The sequence below is a fragment of the Pongo abelii genome, chromosome 6 (genome assembly GCF_028885655.2).
Source record: "Pongo abelii isolate AG06213 chromosome 6, NHGRI_mPonAbe1-v2.0_pri, whole genome shotgun sequence".
In the NCBI taxonomy this organism is placed as follows: domain Eukaryota; kingdom Metazoa; phylum Chordata; class Mammalia; order Primates; family Hominidae; genus Pongo; species Pongo abelii.
Window position 1 is genome coordinate 149520312 of NC_071991.2, and position 24367 is coordinate 149544678.

General features: G+C 39.9%; 1 protein-coding gene across 13 annotated transcripts in view; it reads left to right on the forward strand.

Annotated features, from left to right (window-relative positions):
• Nucleotides 1-24367, forward strand: part of GALNT11 (polypeptide N-acetylgalactosaminyltransferase 11) — a 97409-nt gene that overhangs the window by 11268 nt on the left and 61774 nt on the right. The gene's annotated exons all lie outside the window — the stretch shown is intronic.

Sequence of the window (24367 nt, forward strand, 5' to 3'; positions counted from 1 at the left end):
TTCTCCACATCCTCACCATCATTCATTATTGCCTGTCTTTTGGATATAAGCCATTTTAACTGGGGTGAGATGATATCTCCTTGTAGTTTTGTTTTGCATTTCTCTGATCAGTGATGTTGAGCACCTTTTCATATGCCTGTTTGCTATTTGTATGTCTTATTTTGAGAAATGTCCATTCAGACCTTTGCTCATTTTTTAATAGGATTGTTAGATTTTTTTCCTATAGCATTGTTTGAGCTTCTTATGTATTCTGGTTATTCATCCCTTGCCAGATGGATAGTTTGCAAATACTTTCTCCTGGTCTGTAGGTTGTCTCTTCACTTTGTTGTTTCCTTTGTTGTACAGAAGCTTTTTAACTTGATGTGATACCATTTGTCTGTGTATGCTGTGGTGGGGTATTACTCCAGAAATCTCTGCCTAGTTCAATGTTCTGGAGATTTTCTCCGGTGTTTTCTTTTAGTAGTTTCATAGCTTGAGGTCTTAAGTCTTTAATCCATTTTAATTTGATTTTTGTGTATAGTGAGAGATAGGGGTCTAGTTTCATTCTTCTGCATATGTATATCAAGTTTTTCTAGCACCATTTATTGAAGAGACTCTCCTTTTCCCAATGTATGTTCTTGGCACTTCTGTCAAAAATGAGTTCATTGTAGATGTATGGATTTGTTTCTGGGTTCTCCATTCTGTTTCATTGGTCTGTGTGTCTGTTTTTATGCTGGTGCCATGCTATTTTGGTTACTATAGCTCTTTAGTATAATTTGAAGTTGTAATTTGGAGTCAGATAATGTGAAGTCAAGTAATGTTATTCCTTCAGTTTTGTTGTTTTTGCTCAGATAGCGTAGGCTATTCTGGGTCTTTTGTTATTCCATATAAGCTTTAGGATTTTTTTCTTCTATTTCTGTGAAGAATGTCTTTGGTTCATTGGTATTTTGATAGGGATTGCATTGAATCTGTAGGTTGCTTTGGGTGGTATGGACATTTTAACAGTATTTATTCTTCCAGTTGGTGAATGTGGAACATCTTTCCTTTTGTGCATGCATGTCTTCAATTTTTTTTTTTTTTTTTGTGAGAGAGTCTTGCTTTGTCACCCAGGTTGGAGTGCACTGGTGTGATCTTGGCTCACTGCAACTTCCACCTCCTGGGTTCGCATGATTCTCCTGCCTCAGCCTCCTGAGTAGCTGGGATTACAGGTGCCTGCCACCACACCCGCCTAATTTTTGTAATTTTAGTAGAGATGGGGGTCTCGCCATGTTGGCCAGGCTGGTCTCGAACTCCTGACCTCAGGTGAGCTGCCTGCCTCAGCCTCCCAAAGTGCTTGGATTACAGGTCTGAGCCACTGTGCCCGGCCCGTCCTCTTCAATTTCTTTTGTCAGTATTTTATAGTTTTCATTGCAGAGATCATTCACTGCCGAGACCAGCTGGGTCATGGAGACCCTTACCCAGCGGCGCTAGAGTAATTAAAGACATACACACAGAAATATAGAGTGTGGAATGGGAAATCGGGTCTCACAGCCTTCAGAGCTGAGAGCCATGAACAGAGATTTACCCACATATTTATTGACAGCAAGCCAGTCTTAAGATTTACTATAAGTATTCCTTCTGGGAAATAAAGGGATGGGCAGAAATAAAGGAATAGGCTCTGGCTGGTTACCTGCAGCATAAGCATGTCCTTAACGCACAGATCGCTTATGCTATTGTTTGTGGTTTAAGAATACCTTAAGTGGTTTTCCACCCTGGGTGGGTCAGGTGTTCCTTGCCCTCATTCCGGTAAACCGACAACCTTCCAGCATCGCGTCAAGGCCATCACGAGCATGTCACAGTGCTGCAGAGATTTTGTTTATGGCCAGTTTTGGGGTCAGTTTATGGCCAGATTTTGGGGCCTGTTCCCAACATGTCCCCCTTTGTTTTGCAAAGCGATAAAAGCAAAGGCAGGTTTGTCATGGTGAGCTACTTCTTGCGGGAGTCAGGATCCACATCTGCAGAGTATACAAAGACAAACAACACAGATTAAAAGCACGATCATTGTTGAAATCACAGAGCCTCCAAGTGTTTTTCTCCATTTTAATAGGTTACTAGCTGCTAATCTGTCTGCAGCTCCTTCGAGCACTCTAGTTCCTGGCATTAAGGTCAAGTGTGGCTGTGATGCTTTAAATATTTGTTCTTTTAATTTTGCAATATCCAAAGACAAGTTTGTAGAGTGGCCTTCTAGATGCTTTTTTATTCTTTCCTAAATTTGATTTTATTAAGAGCAATTAATAGTTTCCACAAATCCTTGTTTAGCTCCTACAATGGGCCATATCATTTGAGGTTGAGGTGCCACTATAGTGCCATGGTTGCAGATAATAGGAACTCTTGTCATACTTCTTACCATTTCTACCATCTGACCATTTTGTTCAGACCAGCTGAACATAGTGTGGCCATGGCACACAGACTGAGAGGTGCAATTCAAGCTAAACATCCCCTAGGGGACCAATCAATTCCATAGGAATCGCTGCATAGCACCTCTGCCTGTTCTGCAATGCAATTTTCCTAAACAAGTATGTTCATTTTTTCTGGCCAGGTTCAATTTTATTTATAAATAGGTTTTTGAGGGTGGTATGCCTCAATTATAGGAGCAGATTCATTACGGTAAATACTGAGATCAGAAAGCATGTGTAACTGTGTCATAGAGTGATTGCATCCAGGCATTGTTGCCAGCCAAGATGGATAAATATGCCCAATAAGTGTAATTGTTCTCTGTGTCAGCCCTTGTTGAAGGAATACTCATGGCAGTGGTGATCACCACTATCATAGCTATCATTAAATTATTCACTGTGACTGGTTGTCCCGCTTTCCTCAGGTTTTCTTCCGCCATCTGTGACAGCTTCTCGATCTGTCCCCAGGTGGGTGGCTGTGTTCGATGGGTGTTGCTCGTGACAGTTGGCGTCCTCCTCAGCGTCAGTCTTGACATGGCTGCAACCGGGGGTCCTCGGGATTCTCCTGGAATCTCTTCCCCGGCATCTGGCTTATGATAAGGTTTCGGGTGTTTTGATGGTATCCAAATCGGCTGTTGATTTGGTCCTGGAGAAACACAAGCATAACCTCTACCCCAAGTTATTATTTTACCTATTTCCCAACTTTTTGTTATCGGGTCTCTCCACCAAACCAGTTGTTCTGCTTCTGTCTTTGCAGCTGGTTTCTGTAGATGCTGTTCAGCTGCTGATAGCATCTGGCCTTTAGGCAGACTCAAAAAATTTAAAGTTAAGAATGCTAGATTCAATTGTATACGGGCTGTCCTGTAATCCATTTCCCCCTTTCTGTTTTTGCAACTGCTGTTTCAGGGAGAGATTCATTCTTTCCACTATGGCTTGTCCATGAGAATTATATGGGATACCAGTAATGTGTTTAATATTCCATATAGAGAAAAATGTAGCTAGAGCTTGGCTAGTATAGCCTGGGGCATTATCTGTTTCAATAGAAGCTGGAATGCCCATCACCGCAAAATACTGCAAGAGGTGACATTTAACACAAGCAGAAGACTCTCCTGATTGGCATGTAGCCCAGACAAAGTGAGAAAAGGTGTCCACACATACATGTACATAAACTAGTCTCCCAAACAAGGAAACATGTGTGACATCCATTTGCCAAAGAGAATTAGGTTCCAGGCTCGAGGATTAGCTCCTCCTGTAAAAGATGAGGAATGCACCACTTGGCAGGTTGGGCATCGCTGGATAATAGCTTTAGCTTCTTTCCAGGTAATGCTGTATCTGCGTTTGAGACCAGAGGCATTAACATGGGTTAAATTGTGAAAGTGTCTGGCATTACATATTACATTAGCAACAAGGCGATCAGCCATTTGATTCCCTTCCATCAAAGGTCCTGGAAGAGATGTATAAGCCCTAATGTGAGTGATGTAAAAAGGGTGCATTCTACTCCTAATTGCTGCTTGCAATTGGGTAAATAAAGTCATCAGTTGTTCATCTGTATGAAATCATAACTCAGCATTTTCAATTAACTGTGTGGAATGAACCATATATGAAGAATCAGAAATCACATTAATAGGCATATTAAAAGCAGTCAATACCTCAATTACAGCTACGAGCTCTGCTTTTTGAGCTGAACCATAGGGCATCTGAAAAACTTTACTTTTTGAGCCAGAATAAGAAGCTTTACCATTGCTAGACTCATCTGTAAAAACATTCTCAGCACCTTCAATTGGTTTAAATTTAGTTATTCTAGGGAGAATCCAATTACTTATTGTGACTGGTTGTCCAGCTTTCCTCAGGTTTTCTTCCGCCATCTGTGACAGCTTCTCGATCTGTCCCCAGATGGGTGGCTGTGTTCGATGGGTGTTGCTCGTGACAGTTGGGGTCCTCCTTAGTGTCAGTCTTGACATGGCTGCAACTGGGAGTCCTTGGGATCCTTCCAGAATCTCTTCGTTGGCATCTGGCTTATGATAAGGCTTCAGGTATCTTGATGGTATCAAAATCGGCTGTTGATTTGGTCCTGGAGAAACACAAGCATAACCTCTACCCCAAGTTATTATTTTACCTATTTCCCAACTTTTTATTATCGGGTCTCTCCACCAAACCAGTTCAAAAATTCAGCAGTTTTGTTTCAGGAAAATGGTTATCGAGAATACCCACAAAGTCAGCTAAATGGGTTTGCCAAGTAAGACTATTTATAAAAGCTTGCTGTGTTTGTGCCTTTATGAGAAGGACAATAATTTTTCCAGGATCATATCCATGTAATTTAGCAATCTGAGTTCTGCCATTTTCTATTATATCACTATCAGAGTAGTGATTTGATCCAAATAAGGAGTTAGAGTCCATGAATTAGCATGTGGAAGAAAAAGCCATTCTACTAAGACCAGCTCTTGGACAGTAACACCAGTAGGTGAATGCTGAGTTGGAAAAATTAGCAAATCTAGAGTCTTCTCTGGATCTATTCTATTTATTTGAGCTTTATAGACTTGCTTTTCAATCAGCTGTAACTCTGCCTCAGCTTCCTTTGTTAATTGCTGAGGGCTAGTGAGACTAGGATCTCCTCTAAAGATAGAAAATAGATAACTCATGGCATAGGTAGGAATGCCTAGAGCAGGTCATATCCAATTAATGTCCCCTTATAATTTTTGAAAGTCATTTAATGTTTTCATTTGATTCCTACGTATGGCTACTTTCTGTGGCACAATGGTAATGTCATTTACTAAGGTCCCCAAATAGGAGTAAGGAGGAGTAGTCTGAATTTTGTCAGGAGCTATAATTAAGCCAGCAGGAGAAATTGAATTTTGCAAGTGATCATAATATTGGAGTAATATTTCTTGAGTGGGGGCAGCACAAAGTATATCATGCATATAATGGATAATGTAACACTGAAAGTTTTTTACAAGTAGGTTCAATTGCTTGCCCTACATATATTTGGCAAATTGTTTGTTTAACATACCTTGTGGCGACACTTTCCAATGAAAACGTTTAGCAGGCTTAAGCTGCAAGTTGTTTACTGCAAGAATTGGAAATGCAAACCATTCACAGTCCTGCTCAGCTAAGGGGATAGTAAAGAAACAGTGTTTTAAATCTATGACTATTAAAGGCCAATTTTTTGGAATCACAGCAGGAGAAGGCAATCCTGGCTGTAATGTCCCCATAGGTTGTATAACTGAATTAATGGCTCTTAAGTCAGTTAACATTTTCCATTTACCTGATTTTTTCTTAATTATGAAAACTGGAGAGTTCCAAGGGGAAAATGTTGGAGCTATGTGTCCCTTTTTTAATTGTTAAGTAATTAAGTCTTCTAAAGCCTCCAGTTTCTCTTTACTCAGTGGCCATTGTTTGTCCAAATTGGCTTATCTGTTAACCATTTTAAAGGTGTAGGTTCTAGAGGCTTAACAATGGCCGCCATCAAAAATGATATCCTAAACCTTGGCAGGAACTTTGTCTTTCCACTTGAAGCGGTTCCTTCAAACCTTGCAAATTTTTTCCTGTTCCCATGCCAGGGACATACCCCATTTCATGCATCATGTTGACTTTGAGGACTATATAATTATTCTGGAATTAGAACTTGTGTTCCCCATTGTTGTAATAAATCTCTTCCCCATAAATTTGTAGGTACAGAAATTATAATTGGTTGAATAGTCCCAGGTTGTCCATCGGGCCCTTCAGAATGCAAAATATAACTACTTTGATATACTTTAGGGGCTTTACCACTCCAACTATGTTAAATTGAGCGGGTGGAATTGGCCACGCAGACAGCCAGTGCTGTAGAGAAAGGATTGAAATGTCCACTCTTGTATCTACCAAACCTTTAAATTTCTTTCCCTGAATAGTTAGTTCAGAGGTAGGACATTTATCAGTAATTTGATTCACCTAATAAGCCGCTTTGCCTTGTTTATTTGTGCTTCCAAATCCTCCTGTTCATTTAATTTCACTTTTCCCCATTTCCACATATGGCACAATTAGGAGCTGTGCTATATGGTCTCCTGGCTCTGCTTTCCAGGGAACAGAAGTAGATGTAACAATTTGAATTTCCCCATTGTAATCGGAATCAGTGACTCCTGTTTGTACTTGTACCGCTTTTAAATTTAAACTAAACCTGCCTAGAAGTAAGCTTATCATCCCTGCTGGCAAGGGTCCACAGGCTCCTGTTGGGACCTTTTGCGGGGATTCCCCAGGCAGAAGGCTCACAGCTTTTGTGCAGCATAAATCTACTGCAGCACTACTGGCTGTGGCAGGGGACAGACATTGTACAGGGGTGAGGGAATGGCCTGAGCCAGAAATGCCCTGGTTTGAAATGGGGCCGGGAACTGGCCTCTCATGGCGTTTCCCCAATTTAAAAGGAAAAGGCTCAATATTTATAAAGGAAAAAGCTATAATATTTCCCTGTTTATCTGGGGGGTGTATTCTAACAGGGAACTGCCAAGCCTCTAAATCACCCTCTCATCTAGCTTGCTGAATTCCTGCCTGAATAGAACTGAGAGCAGTTGCTTGAGGCGCAGCTTGAACAGTAAGTGGGGCAACTACTTTTCACCCAGTGTCATCCGGAAAAGAAAGATCTGGAGGGTCAGGCTACTCTTTTTCTTCAAAATAGTGAGGGGGTACAGAAGGGTAGGGATGAACCTCTCCCTCCTTTGCCGCTTTACCTTTAGCTGGCAAACAAACCTGCTCTGTTACTTCATTATACTCTCCTTCCTCCTCATCAGTGTGAAAAGGTTCCAAGGTGGAATGAACCAGAGCCCACACTTGTCCCATTGTTACCCTGATGCTTCCAAGCTCCCCTTCTTACCACAGGGACTGCTTAAGAGTACTTGGGTGTCCTCCAGCTTAGTTCCACATTCTCCAACTGTTGCTCTGGTGACCCTTTGACCTGGGTTCGAGCCCCACGTATGGGCACTACTTGCTGAGACCAGCTTGGTCGTGGAGACCCTAACCCAGTGGTGCTAGAGGAATTAAAGACACACACACAGAAATATAGAGTGTGGAATGGGAAATCAGGGGTCTCACAGCCTTCAGAGCTGAGAGCCATGAACAGAGATTTACCCACATTATTTATTGACAGCAAGCCAGTCATAAGATTTACTGTAAGTATTCCTTATGGGAAATAAAGGGATGGGCCGAAATGAAAGGATGGGCTCTGGCTGGTTACCTGCAGCATGAACATGTCCTTAAGGCACAGATCGCTCATGCTATTGTTTGTGGTTTAAGAACACCTTAAGTGGTTTTCCACCCTGGGTGGGTCAGGTGTTCCTTGCCCTCACTCTGGTAAACCGACAACCTTCCAGCATCGCGTCAAGGCCATCACGAGCATGTCACAGTGCTGCAGAGATTTTGTTTATGGCCAGATTTTGGGGCCTGTTCCGAACAGTTCACTTGGTTAATTCCTAGTATTTAATTTTATTTGTGGCTATTGTAAATGGGATTACTTTCTTGATTTCGTTTTTCAGATTGTTTGCTGTTGGCCTAGAGAAATGCTCTGATATTTGTATATTGATTTTGTATCCTGCAAGTTTACTGAATTTATCAGTTCTAATAGTTTTTTGGTGGAATCTTTAGATTTCTCCAAATATAAGATCATATCATCTGCAAACAAGGGTACTTTGACTTCTTCCTTTCTAATTTGGATGCCCTTTATTTTATTCTCTTGTCTGATTGCTCTAGCTAGGACTTCTAGTACTGTGGTGAATGACAGTGATGAAAGTGGGCATCCTTGCATTCTAGATCTTAGAAGAAAAACTTTCAGTCTTCCCCAATTCAGTATGATACTAACTGTGGGTTTATTGTATATGGCTTTTATTCTATTGAAGTATGTTCCTTTTATACCCGGTTTTTTGAGGTTTTTATCATGAAGGGATGTTTAATTTTACCAAATTCTTTTTTCGTCATCAATTGAAATGATCATATGGTTTTTATCCTTCATTCTGTTGATTTGATGTATCATATTGATTGATTTTTGTATGTTGAACCATCCTTGCATCCCTGGGATAAATCCCACTTAGTCATGATAAATGATCTTTTTAATGTGTCTTTGAATTCAGTTTGCTAGTATTTTGTTGAGGATTTTTTTTTATCAGTGTTCATCAGGGATACTGGCCTGTAGTTTTATTTTTTTGATGTGTCTTTGTCTGGTTTTGGTATCAGGGTAATATTGGCCTCGCAGAATGAGTTTGAAAGTATTCCTTCCTCCTTGTTTTTCTGGAATGGTTTCGGTAGGATTGGTATTAGTTCTTTAAAAGTTTGATAGAATTCAGCATTGAAGCCATTAGGTCCTGGGGTTTTCCTTGCTGGGAGACTTTTTATTACAGCTTTGATCTTGTTACTTGCTATTGGTCTGTTCAAGTTTTGGATTTCTTAATAGTTCAGTCTTGGCAGGTTGTATGTATCTAGGAATTTATCCATTTTCTGTAGGTTTTCCAATTTATTGGCATATAGTTGCTCATAGTAGCCTCTAGTGATCTTTTGAGTTTCTGTGATATTGATTATAATGTCTCCTTTTTCATCTCTCATTTTATTTATTTGGGGCTTCTCTTTTTTTTCATAGTCTGGCTAATGGTTTGTCAATTTTATTTATCTTTTCAAAAAATGAACTTTTTGTTTTGTTGATCTTTGTATTGTTTTCTTCATCTTAATTTCTTTTATTTCTGCTGTGATCTTTTTTATTGCTTTTCTTCTAATTTTGGGTTGGTTTCCTCTTGCTTTTCTTCTTGCTTTCTCTGCATCTTTAAGATGCATAATTAAGTGGTTTATTTGGAGTTTTTGTACTTTTTTATGTAGGTGCTTATTGCTGTAAACTTTCCTCTTAGTTTTGCTTTCACTATATCCCATAGGTTTTGGTATGTTGTTTCCATTATTATTTGTTTAAAGAAATTTTAAAATTTCCTTCTTAATGTCTTTATTGACCCACTGGTCATTCAAGTGCATATTGTTTAATTTACATGTGTTTGTTTAGTTTCCCAAATTATTCTTGTAATTGATTTCTAGTTTTATTCTGTTGTGGTCAGAGAAGATACTTGATATAATTTCAGTTTGTTTGAATTTTTAAAAACTTGCTTTTAGACCTCAAGGATAGACCTAACATATGGTCTATCCTTGAGGATGATCTATGTGTTGAGGAGAAGAATGCATATTCTGCAGCCATTGAATGAAATGCCCTGTAAGTATTTATTAGGTCCATTTGGTCAGTAGTACAGATTAAGTCTGATATATCTTTGTTGATTTTTTGTCTGGATGATCTGTCCAGTGCTGAAAATGAAGCATTAGGAGTCTTCAGTTATTGTATTGGGGTCTATCTCTCTCTTTAGTTCTAATAATATTTGCTTTATGTATCTGGGTGTTCTAGTGTTGGGTGCATATATATTCACAGTTGTTATAGTCTCTTGGTGAACTGAGTTCTTTATCATTATATAATGACCTTGTCTCTTTATAGTTTTTTCTTGAAATCCATTTTGTTTGATATAAATATAGCTACTCCTGCTCTTTTTTGGTTTCCATTTGCATGGAATATCTTTTTTCATTCTTTTGTTTTCAGTCTGTGTGTCTTTATAGGTTAAGTATGTTTCTTGTAGGCGACAGGTTTTTGGGTCTGCTTTTTTATCCATTCAGCCACTCTGTGTCTTTTGACTGGGGAGTTAGTCCATTTACATTCAATGTTATTACTGATAAGTAGGGTCCTACTGCTGCCATTTTATTATTTGTTTTCTGGTTGTTTTGTGGTCTGCTTCCTTCTTACCTTCCTTCCTGTCTTCCTTTTAGTGAAGGTGATTTTCTCTGGTGGTATGTTTTAATTTCTTGCATTTTATTTTTTGTGTATCTATCATATGTTTTTAGATTTGAGGTTACCATGAGGCTTGAAAATAGTATCTTATAACAGTTTTAAACCAATGGCAACTTAACACTGATTGTCTAAACAAAGAGGCAAGCAAAAATAAAACGAATAAAAACTACATGTTGGCCAGGTGCAGTGGCTCATGTTTGTAATCCCAGCACTTTGGAAGGCTGAGGTGGGTGGATTGCTTGAACTCAGAAGTTCAAGACCAGCCTAGGGGCTGGGCACGGTGGTTCACACCTGTAATCCCAGCACTTTGGAAGGCCAAGGCTGGGGGATCATTTGAGGTCAGGAGTTCGAGACCAGCCTGGCTAACATGGTGAAACCCTATCTCTACTAAAAATACAAAAATTAGCTGGGTGTGGTGCCTGTAATCGCAGCTACTTGGGAGACTGAAGCAGGAGAATCACTTGAACCTGGGAAGCAGAGATTGTAGTGAGCCAAACTCACACCATTGCACTCCAGCCTGGGCGACAAGAGGGAGACTCCATCTCAAAACAAAAACAAAAACAAAAACAAAAAACAGCTTGGGCAACATGGTGAAACCCCATCTCTACAAAAAAATACAAAAATTAACCAGGCATGTTAGTGCACACCTATAGTCCCAGCTACTTGGGAGGCTGAGGTACAAAGATTGCTTGAGCCCAGGAGGTTGAGGCTGCAGTGAGCTGTGATTGCACCACTGCACTCTAGCCTGGGCAACAGTGACACCGTGTGTGTGTGTGCGTGCACGCACAAGTATGTATACTCTATATATAAATATGTAAATAAATACATTTTACCTTCATTACATTTTAACGACGTCTGCATTTGAACTCCATTCCCTGCTTTTAAACTTTTTGTTGTTTCTATTTATATCTTATTGTATTGTCTATGTCCTGAAAACTTGTTGTAGTTATTATTTTTGATCAGTTCATCTTTTAGTCTTTCTACTCAAGACATGTATGGCTCACACACCACAATGACGGTATTCTAATATGCTGTGTTTTTCTGCGTACTTGCTATTACCACTGAGTTTTGTACCTTCAGACACTTTCTTATTGTGCATTAAGGTCCTTTTCTTTCAGATTTAAGAACTCTCTTTGGCATTTCTTTTAAGATAGGTCTAGTGTTGATGAAATCCCTCAGCTTTTGTTTCTCTGGAAGACCTTTATTTCTCCTTCATGTTTGAAGAATATTTTTGCTGGATATACTATTCTAAAATAAAAGTTTTTTCCTTCAGCACTTTAAATAGGCCACTCTCCTGGCCTTTAAGGCTACCACTGAGAAATCTGCTGCCAGACATATTGGAGCTCCATTATATGTTATTTGTTTCTTTTTTCTTGCTGCTTTTAGGATTTTTTCTTTATCTTTGACCTTTGGGAGTTTGATTGTTAAATACATTGAAGCAGTCTTATTTGGGTCAAATCTGCTTGATGTTCTCATACTTAAATATTGATATCTTCCTCTAGGTTTGGGATGTTCTTTGTTATTGTCTCTTGTAAGTAATTTTCTACCCCCACTGTCTGTCTGCTTCCTCTTTAAGGGCAACAACTTTTCTTTTTCTTTTTTTTTTTTTTTTTTTTTTTTGAGACGGAGTCTCACTTTGTCACCCAGGCTGGAGTGCAGTGGTGCGATCTCAACTCACTGCAAGCTCCGCCTCTCAGGTTCATGCCATTGTCCTGCCTCAGCCTCCAAAGTAGCTGGGACTACAGGTACCCACCACCACACCTGGCTAATTTTTTTGTATTTTTAGTAGAGACGGGGTTTCACTGTGTTAGCCAGGAAGGGGCAACAACTTTTAAGTTTGCCTTTTTGAGGCTGTTTTCTAGATCTTGTAGGTGTGCTTCATTCTTGTTTTTTTCTTTTGTCTCTTCTGACTCTGTATGTTCAAATGGCCTGTCTTCAAGTTCACTAGTTCATTCTTCTGCTTGATCTGTTCAGCTGTTAAGAGACTGATGCATTCTTCAGTATGTTAGTTGCATTTTATAGCTCCAGAATTTCTGCTTGATTCTTTTTAATTATTTCAATCTCTTGTTAAATTTATCTGATAGAATTCTGAATTCCTTCTCTGTGTTATCTTTAGTTTTGTTGAGTTTCCTCAAAACAAGCTATCTTGAATTCTTTTTTTGAAAGGTTACATATCTAGCTCTCCAAGATTGGTTGCTGATGCCTTATTTAGTTCATTTGGTGAGGTCATGTTTTCCTGAATCATCTTGATGCTTGAGGATGTTTGTTGGTTCCCGGGCATTGAAGAGTTAGGTATTTATTGTAGTCTTCACAGTCTGGACTTGTTTGTACCCGTGCTTCCTGGAAAGACTTTCCGTATATTCAAAGGAACTTGGATGTTGTGATGTAAAAATTTTTGGTCATTGTTGCCATATCTGCCTTAGATGACACCCCAAGCCCAGTAACACAGTGGCTCTTTTAGACTTATAGAGGCACCGCTTTGATGGTCTTCGATCAGATCTAGAAGATTTCTCTGGATTACCATGTAGAGATGCTTTTTGTCTTTCCTTACTCTCTCCTAAACAAATGGAGTCTCTTTGCTGAGCTTCCTGGAGCTGGGGGAGTGGTGAAACAAGCACCGCTGTGGCCACCACCACTGAGATTACACTGGGGCAGACCTGAAGCCAGCACAACACCAGGTCTCAACCAAGGCCCTTGGTAACCACTGTAGCTACTGCCTATATTTGCTCAAGGCCCTAAGGCTCTATAATCAGCAGGTAGTAAAACCAGCCAGGCTTATGTCCTTCCCTTCAGGATGGCAAGCTCCCCTCAGTCTTAGGTCCAGTGGTGCCATCCTGGAGCCATGTCCTGGAGTTGGAAACCTTAGGAATCTACCTGATGCTCTATTCTACTGCGGCTGAGCTGGCACCCAAGCCTTCCCAGTCCTCCCTCCCTTTTTCATGAGCAGAGGAGTCTCCCCCTTAGCTGCCACTGCCCTAGGTTCATGGCAAGTACTGCCTGGCTACTGCCAGTGTTCATTCAAGGCCCAAGGGCTCTTCAGTCAGCTTGTAGTGAATGCTGCCAGGCCTGAGACTCTCCCTTCGGAGCAGCAGGCTCCCCTCTGGCCCAGGACAGGTCCAGAAGTACCATCCAAGAGCCAAGGCCTGGAATCAAGGACCCCAAGGGCCTGCTTGGTGCTCTACCCCACTGTGGCCACACTGATACTTAGTCTGCAAGACAAAGTCCCCTTTGCTCTTCCCTCTCCTTTTCTCAAGCAGAAGTCCCTTTCTGTAGCCACCACATCTGGGAGTGTGCTGGGTCACACCTGAAGCCAGCACGTCTCTGAGTCTCACCCAAAGGTCCATGATGAGTATGGCCTGGTTACCACTGCTGATGATTTGGGGCCCAAGCGCTCTTTATTCAGCAGGTGATAAATCCTGCCAGAACTAGGTTCTTCCATTCAAGGTAGCAGGTTCCCTTGTAGCCCAGGCTGTGTCTAGAAATGTTATCTGGGACATTTGGTGTCCAGGGTCTGGAATGGGAGCTTCAGGACTTTGCCTGGTGCCCTATTCTGTTGTGGCTGAGCTAGTGTCCAAGTTGTAAGAGAAAATCCTGTTTACTCTTCTGTCTCCTCTCCTCAAGTGGAAGGAAAGAGTCTCCCCTGGAGCTGCGAGCTGCACTGCCTGGGGTTGAGGGAGGGGTGGTGCAAGCACTCCCTTGGTGGTCCTGCTGGTGTCTTACTGGGCTGCATGCCCTCCAAGTCCATTGGCTCCAAGCCCAGCCCAGCACCAAGACTTGCCTGGGAATTGCAGTCTTTGTGGTCTGGACTGCTATTCAAGTTTATTTTGAATCCCAGAGCAGTTTAGCCCACGGTGGTAAGTCTTGCTGGAACTTGAGTTTCCACCACCAAGATGGGCAATTCCCCTCTGGCTAGAGCTCTAAATGCTTCCTCTGTGGGCGCCAGCTGAATTCTGCCCCGTGTTGCTTTCCACTGTGACAGGGCAGCACTGAGTTCTGATGTGAAAGTCCTACAATCACTGCGCTCTCCCGCCCCCAAACACAGAGATTCTCTTTCTGTGCCACAGGGATGGGAGAGGGGTGGTGTCAGCAATTCACAACTTTATCCTCTTCAGTGCCTCTGCAGTGATATTATGTTAAAACCATGTGATTGCTCACCTGATTTTTAGTTCTTATGAAGGTGCTTTGTTGTGTGGATTGTTGTTTAATTTGGGAAGATGATTGGTGGAGGCTTCCATTTGGCCATCTGGCTCTGCCTCTCCTCCTAGAATTATATCTGTTTTTTGTTTTGTTTTGTTTTGTTTTAGTAGTTTGTGCCAGCCGGGATTTTGACCAGATCCACATTTATTTGGTTGATATGCCTCTTAAGTTTCTTTATTTTTCTTTGCAATATGTTTGTTAAAGAAATTGGGTTGTCTTGTACAACTTCATATATTTTTGAAATGAATGCTGTTGGGATAAATATAAAAATATCAAGGCCCCCACCCTCCAATTCTGGTAGACTTTACCTTTTGAGGGATATTAATATGCTCGTGATGGACTAGTGTTGCTTATTTTTAGCATCAAGGAAGATTTGGTCTGGCATTCCTTTCTACTTCACATTATGAGAACAGTTGGTTGGTTGGTTTTCCAAACACAAAATGGTATTGTAATTTGGAATATGCTTTTCATACTACTCTGCACTCACCAAAATATTCTGGTATTACTCTCCTCCCCCAAATCACAGATGTAGGGTAGACTCTTCAGAATTTTTAAAAATCATGTTTTCCTTTTCCCCAGAAATACTATATTTTGAGATCTACTCTGCTTAAGCAAAAATAGGAAATAGAAAAACCTCTCTTTATCCTCAGTGTATATCACTCGAACTTTTCAAGTTAAATGTCATCAAGTAGTAGGTGTCTGTTCTTCACTTCTGACAATTTCTTTGCTGTTCCTTGTAAAAAGTTCTACTGTACTTTTTGTTGTGGTAAAATATACATAATATAAAATTTATCATTTTAACTATTTTTAACTGTATAATTGAGTGGCATTAAGTCCATTCACAGTATTTTGTCACTATCACCAAAACTTTTTCATTACCCCAAACAGAAATTCTGTAACCATTAAGCAATAATTCCCCATTTTCCCAGCCCCTTTCTGTTTGTGTGAATATGTGTATTCTAGATACCTCATATAAGTGGAATTGTATGGTATTTATCCTGTTGTGTCTGATTTATTTCACATAATGTTTTCAAGATTTATCCATGCTGTAACATGCATTATACTTCATTCTTTTTTATGGCTGAATAATATTCCATTGTGTGTATATATCAGAGTTTGCTTATCCATTCATCCCCTAGGATATTGGATTGTTTCCACCTTTTGGCTATTGGAAATACTGTTGCTGTGAACATGTGTTCACAGGTATCTGACCCGTTTTCAATTCTTTTGAGTATACTGTATACTCAAAAGTATATTGTATATGTATACACTATATATTTATATATATTTATACACTATATCTATATATAGTGGAGTGGCACTGCTGGGTTATATGGCAGTTCCATGTTTAACATATTGAGGAACTGACAAACTCTTCTTCACATTTTAAAAACTGCTTTCTTAAAGATCTTCATACCTTACTAGTTGCTAAATCTGATGGCTCTACTTCTCTTCTCACCTGTCTTAGCTTCTCTATAAATCTTTGTGGCACCTCACATTGCTGTCGATAGACCCTCTTATTTTTCTGCTTTGTGATCCTTCTCAGGCCCTTCCTGGGTTCTTCCTCCTCCACACAGTCCTTAAATGTACATGTTCCCAGAGGTTCAGTTACTTAAACTCTCCTTTGCTATTATTTTCGTGTAACTTAAACTATCCTTTTGATTTTAAACACCTCTCTCAGGCCTACATTTGAACTTGGATCTCATAGGCATTTCCATATCAGTGTTCTCTCAAATGTGACATGTGTAAAACAACATTCATCTTCTGTTAATCCTCTCAAGCCCATTCTCTCCGTGGTTCCTGTCACTAAGGCTTGAAAGCTGTATATTGATTTTATTATCCCTTTGTCCCTTGGGGGCCCATGCCCTGTAAAGTTGACGAGTGCGGGCAGTTCTCCTGCTGGTTCTTTGCACTCACTTTCACAGTTCTAAATCATGCTATGAGAGCATCTTACTTGAATTTTTCTAACTATATTTCTTGGTTCTAGATTTTTTTTCCCTCTGTTCCAAATCATTTTCCACACATCTGCTAGAATTTTCTCCCTAAGATATATTTGCTTAAAGACAATACCCCTTTTGCGTGCAGAACAAGTTAATTCTTCTCATCCTCAGCATCAGAGCCCCTTCCTGTCTTCATATAATTAATTACCTTCCAGTAACCTTATCCTGCTGCATGATTCATCTGTATTCATTACTACAGCCAATCATTCTACTTGCTTTTCTCTTTGGAAAACTGAAAATGTACAGGTTGCAGTTTCCCAAGACTTGAACTTTCTCCTTGAAATATTTCAGTATTTGGCCACTGGAATTTTAATCCTTAAAGCCAACACTTAAATCTCAACTTATCTAAGAAATCATCTTCAAGTGTTTCAGACAAAATTAATGTCTGCATCCTCATTCCATATAGTTTGCTTATATCTTTGTTGTAGCACACTTTGAAGTTTGCTTCAGGATATGCTGAAGTTTTCACCTGATTTATTATTTCTTTACGATTTTTTTTCCTTAGAGAAAAAGATTACCGACCAAAATGTGTAACGGTTTCCGAGGCCCTCGTGATGTTGTCAGACTGCTTTTAAAAAGCTGTCTGCACTTTGGCTGGGTGGCTCAAGCCTATAATCCCAGCACTTTGGGAGACCAAGTTGGGAGGATCACTTGAGGCCAGGAGTTTGAGACCAGCCTGAGCAACATAAAATACATAAATAAACCTTTTGTCTGTACAAAAATAAATAAATAAAAACCTTGCAATTTATAATTTCATCATTGATAAGTGTATCATTTAACTACTATACTTTGAATGTATTTAGAAAAACTTTCCTAGTTTGTGTTAGAAAATAGTATCTTATTTTTATTTGCTTGTTTTTGCTAATTATTGAGACTGAAGACTTTTCCACTGTATTTCCTTTTGTGTTTCTCTAGTGAATAGTCTTTTTTATATACTTGTTCCATTAATCTAATACTTTATTCATTTATCTAATCCCATGACTCATTTGCTATAGATATTTTTTCTATTTTTGTCCTTTTGCTTTTTAATTTTGGCCATCACCTTTTGACTTATAGTAATAGCTTTAATTGATTTTTAAGATTAATATTTGTAAATGTTTTCTTTAGTTTTCAATATATTTTTAGAAACTTGGAAAGAGTTGGTAAAAAGACAAGGGAACTTCATTATAAATTGCATTTTAAAAGAGAAAGCATATATTATCCTTACAACCTATTGATCAGTTAACTTAAAAATCTTCAGGATAGTAAAAAGGTCTACCTCACTTTTTTTTTTTTTTTTTTGCTCCTTCCTGTACACCTTCCTGCACACTGATATTTCCGTTTTTTTTTAATTGTGGTAAAATGTAGATAACATGAAGTTTATAGTTTTAATGATTTTTTTTTTTTTTTTTTTTTTTTTTTTTTGAGGCAGGGTCTCGTGCTGTTTCCCTGGCAGAAGTGGTGCAGTGGCCACGGTCATGGCTTACTGCAGCCTTGATTTAGTGGGCTCAAGTGATCCTTCTGCTGCAGTCCCCTGAGTAGCTGGGAACACAGGTACACACCACCATGTCTGGCTAATTTTTTTTTTTTTTTTGTACTTTTGTAGAGACAGGGTTTCACCATGTTGCCCAGGCTGGTCTTGAACTCCTGGGCCCAAGCGACCCTCCCACCTCAGTCTCCCAAAGTGCTAGGACTACAGGCGTGAGCCACTGAGCTTGGCATGTTCATGTTACTCAATCCCTGAGCCTATTCATGCTATTGGAAAGGATGCTGTGTGTGTTAGGGTTCTCCAGAGAAACAGAACCCATAGGATGTGTGTATACACACACACAAACGCACACGCACAGGTTTATTTTAAGGAATTGACTTAAACGATTGTTAGGAGTGTGTGGAGACTCTGAAATCTGTGGAGCTTGCCAGAGACACAGGGAGGAGTTGCTGTTGCAGTTTGAGTCCAAAGGCAGCTCGGGGGCAGAATTCCATTGGTATGTATTCAGATTTCCTTCTCTTATAAAGACACCAGTCCTATTTGACTAGGGCTCAGCCTAATGGCTTCATTTTAATTTAACTATTCTTTAAAGACTCTATCTGTAAATACAGTTACACTCTGAGGTACTGGGGGTTAGGACTTCAACATGAATTTTTAGGAAAACACAATTCATCCCATAAAAGATGCCAAATAATCTCCTGTGGGATGGAGTGGGAGGAAGCAAACTAGCAGATATTTTCTTAAACTCATTTATGGAATTCATAATTTTGTATGAAATGCATTTTATAAATGGCTAGCAATTCACTTTTATTACCTGATGTTATATTTATAAATTGCTAGGTAATCTATTCTGTCTCCAAAGTGTTTCCAGAAAATTCTGACTTCTTATTTCATAATAAGTTACCAGGTATTTGGTATATATAAAGCGTCTGTGTGTGCGTGTGTGTATATATATATATATGTATATATACACAAAGTACCAGGTATTTGGTACTTTTTGTTAAGAGGATACTTTTTAAATTAAATAATTCTCAAAAACTAGAATTGGTGCTTCTTACTATCTTATTCTATAAAGTATATAAACTCAATATTGAATCTTACAAAAAATATTAAAGTCGTTAGCATTTCCTTACCGACAAGATTGGACTTCTAAAATTTTGCACCATGGGAACTAAAAATTCTTCTTTTTAAAATAAAACATTTTGTTTTGTGATAATTGTAGAATCACATGTAATTATAAGAAATAATATCAAGAGATCTTGTGTACCCTTTACCTAATTTCCCCCAATGGTAATATCTTGCAAAAGTATACTGTAATATTAAAACCAGAATATTGATGTCCTACACCCATCTTCCCCCTTCCACAACCCCCCAAATCCCTGTTGTCCTCAGTTCATGGCAATCACTAATTTGTTCTCTGTTTCTATAATTTTGTCATTTGAAGGATGTTATATAAATGGAATCATACAGTAAGTAAGCTTTTAGGATTAGACTTTTTCAGTCAGCATAATTCCCTTGATTCATCCAAGTTGTCACATTTATCGGTAGTTTGGAAAATGCCGTTTACAGTCCCAGCCCCAGCATCACAGAACAGGGTTTCTGAGACTTGGCACTGTGGACATTTGGACCAGATAATTCTTTGTTTTTGAGGACTGTTCTGTGCATTTTAGGATATGCAGCATCCGGGGCATTTGCCCAATGGAGGTTAATAGGATCTCACCAGGTATGGCAACCAAAAATGTCTTCAGACATTGCCTAAAGTTCCCACGGGTTGCCACGTTTTCCCAGAAATTACCAAGTATCCTATCCCTTGGGTGAGAACCACTGGAGTAGAGTATAGAAAGTGGACTTGGAGTGAAGAGACTACAACTTAACCACTGGCAAAATCCACCCTCAGACTACTCTGCATGTCTACACACCCTTCTACACACATGTCCATGTGAGCATTCCCTTACCTAGAGACTACATTGTAACGTTACAATGAAATTTGTATTAAATAATGAAGAAGCAGAAGTAAAAAGAAAATAGTTAACATATACAGAGGCACACACCAAACCCATGAGAATGGACTCTGGAGGCTGTGTCCTTTGACTCAATGGACAAGACTCAACTAAATCATGTAGACACATTATAACCTCTAGAAACCAATATGCATACAGAACCCTGCACCTGGGTGTCAGGTGTCAGGGTTAAAGGAACGGTAGTTTGTTGGGTCAGATAATTTTTTTTTTTTTGAGACAGGTTCTTGCTTCATCTACTTAGGCTGAGTGCAGTGCACACTCACTTGGCTCACTGCAACCTTGACCTCCCCAGGCTCAAGTGATCCTCCCACCTCAGCCTCCCAAGTAGCTGGGACCACAGGTGTGTGCCACCATGCCCAGCTAATTTTTTTTTTTTTTTTTGGTGTTCTTTGTAGCGACAGGGCTTTGCGATGTTGCCCAGGCCAGTCTTGAATTCCTGGGCTCAAGCTATGTGCTTGCTGGGCCTCTCAAAGTACTGGGATTACAGGCATGAGCCACTGCACCTAGCCCAGATACTTTCTTTTTTAAAAAGCATATCATGGAAATTTTCAGACATGAAAAAAGTAATAGATTTTAAAAAATCTATTAGTAATTTTTTTTTTAACGTATAGCCCTGCCCTTCTTGGTTAATTGAAGCAAATCTCAGATATTAGATGTTTTTTCCTTTTTTTTTTTTTTGAGATGGAATTTCACTCTGTTGCCCAGGCTGGAGTGTGGTGGTGCCATCTCGGTTCACTGCAACCTCCGCCTCCCAGGTTTGAGCTATTCTCTTGTCTCAGCCTCCTGAGTAGCTGGGATTACAGGCGCCTGCTACCACGCCCGGCTAAATTTTGTATTTTTAGTAGAGATGGGGTTTCACCATGTTGGCCAGGCTGGTCTCAAATTCCTGATCTTAAATGACCCACCCGCCTCAGCCTCCCAAAGTGCTGGGATTATAGGTGTGAACCACCGTGCCCGGCCAGAATTAGATGAGTTTGGTGATGTAAAATAATCTATGTCCTTACCCCCGTTCTTTTTAAAATAAACTTTTAGTTTTAGCATAGCCTTAGATTTACAGAATATTGTGAAGATGGTAGAGAATTCCCACATATCCCATCTCTGATTTCCCCTGTTATTAACATCTTACATTAATATGGTTCGTTTATTTCAGTTAATGCTAATGTCCATACTGTATTCAGATTTTCTTAGTTTTTACCTAATGTGCTTTTGCTGTTCTAAGGACAATAGGTAAAAGCTAAGGCTCTCATGCAGGATACCACACTGTATTTGGTCATTATGTCTCCTTAGGCTCTTCTTGGCTGTGACAGTTTCTCACACTTTGCTCATTTTTGAAGACCTTGACAGTTTTGAGAAATACAGGCATATGCTGGTGATACCATGGGTTCGGTTCTGAGCCACTGCAATAAAGGGACTATCACAAAGTGAATCACATACATTTTTGGGGGGGTGCATATAAAAGTTATGTTTACACTATACCGTAGTCTTTTAAGTGTGCAATAGCATTATAGCTTAAAAAAAAAAAAAAAGCCCAATGTGCATGCCTTAATTTTAAAAATACTTTATTGTTCAAAAATGCTAATGATCATCTGAGCCTTCAGTGAGTGGTAATCTTTTTGCTGGTGAGAGTCTTGCCTTAACATTGATGCCTGCTGATGCTTCCTGAAGGTTAGGATGGCTGTGGCAAGTTCTTTTTGTTTTGTTTTGTTTTTTTGAGATGGAGTCTTGCTCTGTTGCCCAGGTTGGTGCCATCTCGGCTCACTGCAACCTCTGCCTCCCGGTTCAAGCGATTCTCCTGCCTCAGCCTCCCGAGTAGCTGGGACTACAGGCATGCGTCACCATACCCGGCTAATTTTTTTGTATTTTTAGTAGAGATGGGGTTTCACCATGTTGGCCAGGCTGGTCTCAAATTCCTGACCTCAAATGATCCGCCTGCCTCGGCCTCCCAAAGTGCTGGGATTACAGGCGTGAGCCACTGTGCCTGGCCAAGTTCTTAAAATAAGACGGAAGTAAAGTCTGACTCATCGATTGACTTTTCCATTCATGAAAGATTTTTCTGTAGCTGTTTGATAGCAATTTACCCACAGTAGAACTTCTTTCAAAATTAGAGTCAATCCTCTAAAACCCTGCTGCTACTTTATCAACTAAATTTAGTAATATGCTTTTTGTTGTTGTTTCAACAGTGTTCACAGCATCATCACCAGGAGTGATTCCATTTCAAGAAACCATTTATTTGCACATCCATATCTTCCGTCTCTACTTCTAATTCTGGTTCTCTTGCTATTTCCACCCTATCTGCAGTGACTTACGCCACTGAAGTCTTGAACCTGTCGGTCATCTGTGGTGGTTGGAACCAACTTCTAAACTCCCATCAATATTGACATTTTGTAGTTCTGGCAAATGTGGAATAAAAAAAAATGATATTTTGACCTCCTCTAATGAATGGGTTTTTGTTGTTGTTTTGTGAGATACAGTTTTGCTTTGTCACCCAGGCTGGAGTGCAGTGCTGCGGTCATAGCTCACTGCAGCTTCAAACTTCTGGGTTCAAGCAATCCTCCTGCCTCAGCCTCCCGAGTTGTTGGGACTACAGGCATGTGCCACCATGCCCAACTTTTTTTTTTGTATTTTTTTTTTTTTTTTTTGGTAGCGATTGGGTCTCACTCTGTTGCCCAGGCTGGTCTTGAACGCTAGGCCTCAAGTAACCCTCCCACCTCCACCTCCAAAAGAGTTGGGATTACAGGCATGAGACACCATACCTGGCTGTAAATGTTCTTAATGGCATCTAGAATGATAAAGCTTTTCCAGAAAAGTTTTCAATTTATTTTGCACAGATCCACCAAAGGAGTCACTATCTGTGACAGCTGTAGTCTTATGCAATTTATTTCTTAAATAATTAGACTTGAAAGTAGAAATTACTCCTTGATCCATGGGCTGCAGAATGGACAGTGTGTTAGCAGGCATGAAAACAGCATTTATCTCCTTGTATATATCCATCAGAGTTTTGGGGTGACTAGGTATGTTGTCAGTGAGCAGTGATATTTTGAAAGCAATCTTTCTGATTAGTAGGTCTCAACAGTGGGCTTAATATATTCAGTAAACCATGCTGTAAAACAGATGTTCTGTCATCCAGGCTTTGTTGTTCCATTTCTAGAGCACAGGCAGAGTAGATTTTGCATAATTCTTAAAGGCCCTGAGATTTTCAGAATGGTAAGTGAGCATTGGCTTCAACTTAAAGTCACCAGCTGTATCAGCCCCTAACAAGAGAGTCACCCTATTTGGAAGCCAGACATTGATATCTCTAGCTATGAAAGGTTCTAAATGGCATCTTCTTCCAATAGACGACTGTTTAGTCTACATTGAAAATATATTGTTTAGTGTAGCCATCCTCATCAGTGATCTTAGCTAGATCTTTTGGATAACTTGCTGCAGCTTCTCCATCAGCACTTGCTGCCTCACCTTACACTTTTATGTTGTGGAGATGATATCTTTTTAAACCTCATGAGCAATTCTTTGCCAGTTTCAAACGTTTCTTCCGCAACTTCCTTACTTTTCTCAGTCTGCATACAATTGAAGAGAATTAGGGTCTTGCCCTAAGACTGGTTTAAAGGAATGTTTTGGCTGGCATGATCTTCTGTCTGGAGCACTAAAGCTTTCTCCATATCCGCATTGATGCTGTGTCACTTTCTTATTCCTGTGTTCACTGGCATAGCACATTTAATTCCCTTCAAGAATTTTCCTTTGCGTTCACAACTTGGCTGTTTTGTGCAAGAGGCCTAGCTTTCAGCCCATCTTGGCTTTCCACGTGCCTTCCTCACTAAGCTAAATCACTGGTAGTTTTTTTTTTTTTTTTTAATATACTTTAAGTTCTAGGGTACATGTGCACAATGTGCAGGTTTGTTACATATGTATACGTGTGCCATGTTGGTGTGCTGCACTCATTAACTCGTCATTTACATTAGGTATATCTCCTAATGCTATCCCTCCCCCCTCCCCCCCACCCCACGACAGGCCCCGGTGTGTGATGTTCCCCTTCCTGTGTCCAAGTGTTCTCATTGTTCAATTCCCACCTATGAGTGAGAACATGTGGTGTTTGGTTTTTTGTCCTTGCAGTAGTTTGCTGAGAATGATGGTTTCCAGCTTCATCCATGTCCCTACAAAGGACATGAACTCACCCTTTTTTATGGCTATATAGTATTCCATGGTGTATATGTGCCACATTTTCTTAATCCAGTCTATCATTGATGGACATTTGGGTTGGTTCCAAGTCTTTGCTATTGTGAATAGTGCCACAATAAACATATGTGTGCATGAGTCTTTATAGCAGCATGATTTATAATCCTTTGGGTATATATCCAGTAATGGGATGGCTGGGTCGAATGGTATTTCTAGTTCTAGATCCTTGAGGAATCGCCACACTGTCTTCCACAATGGTTGAACTAGTTTAC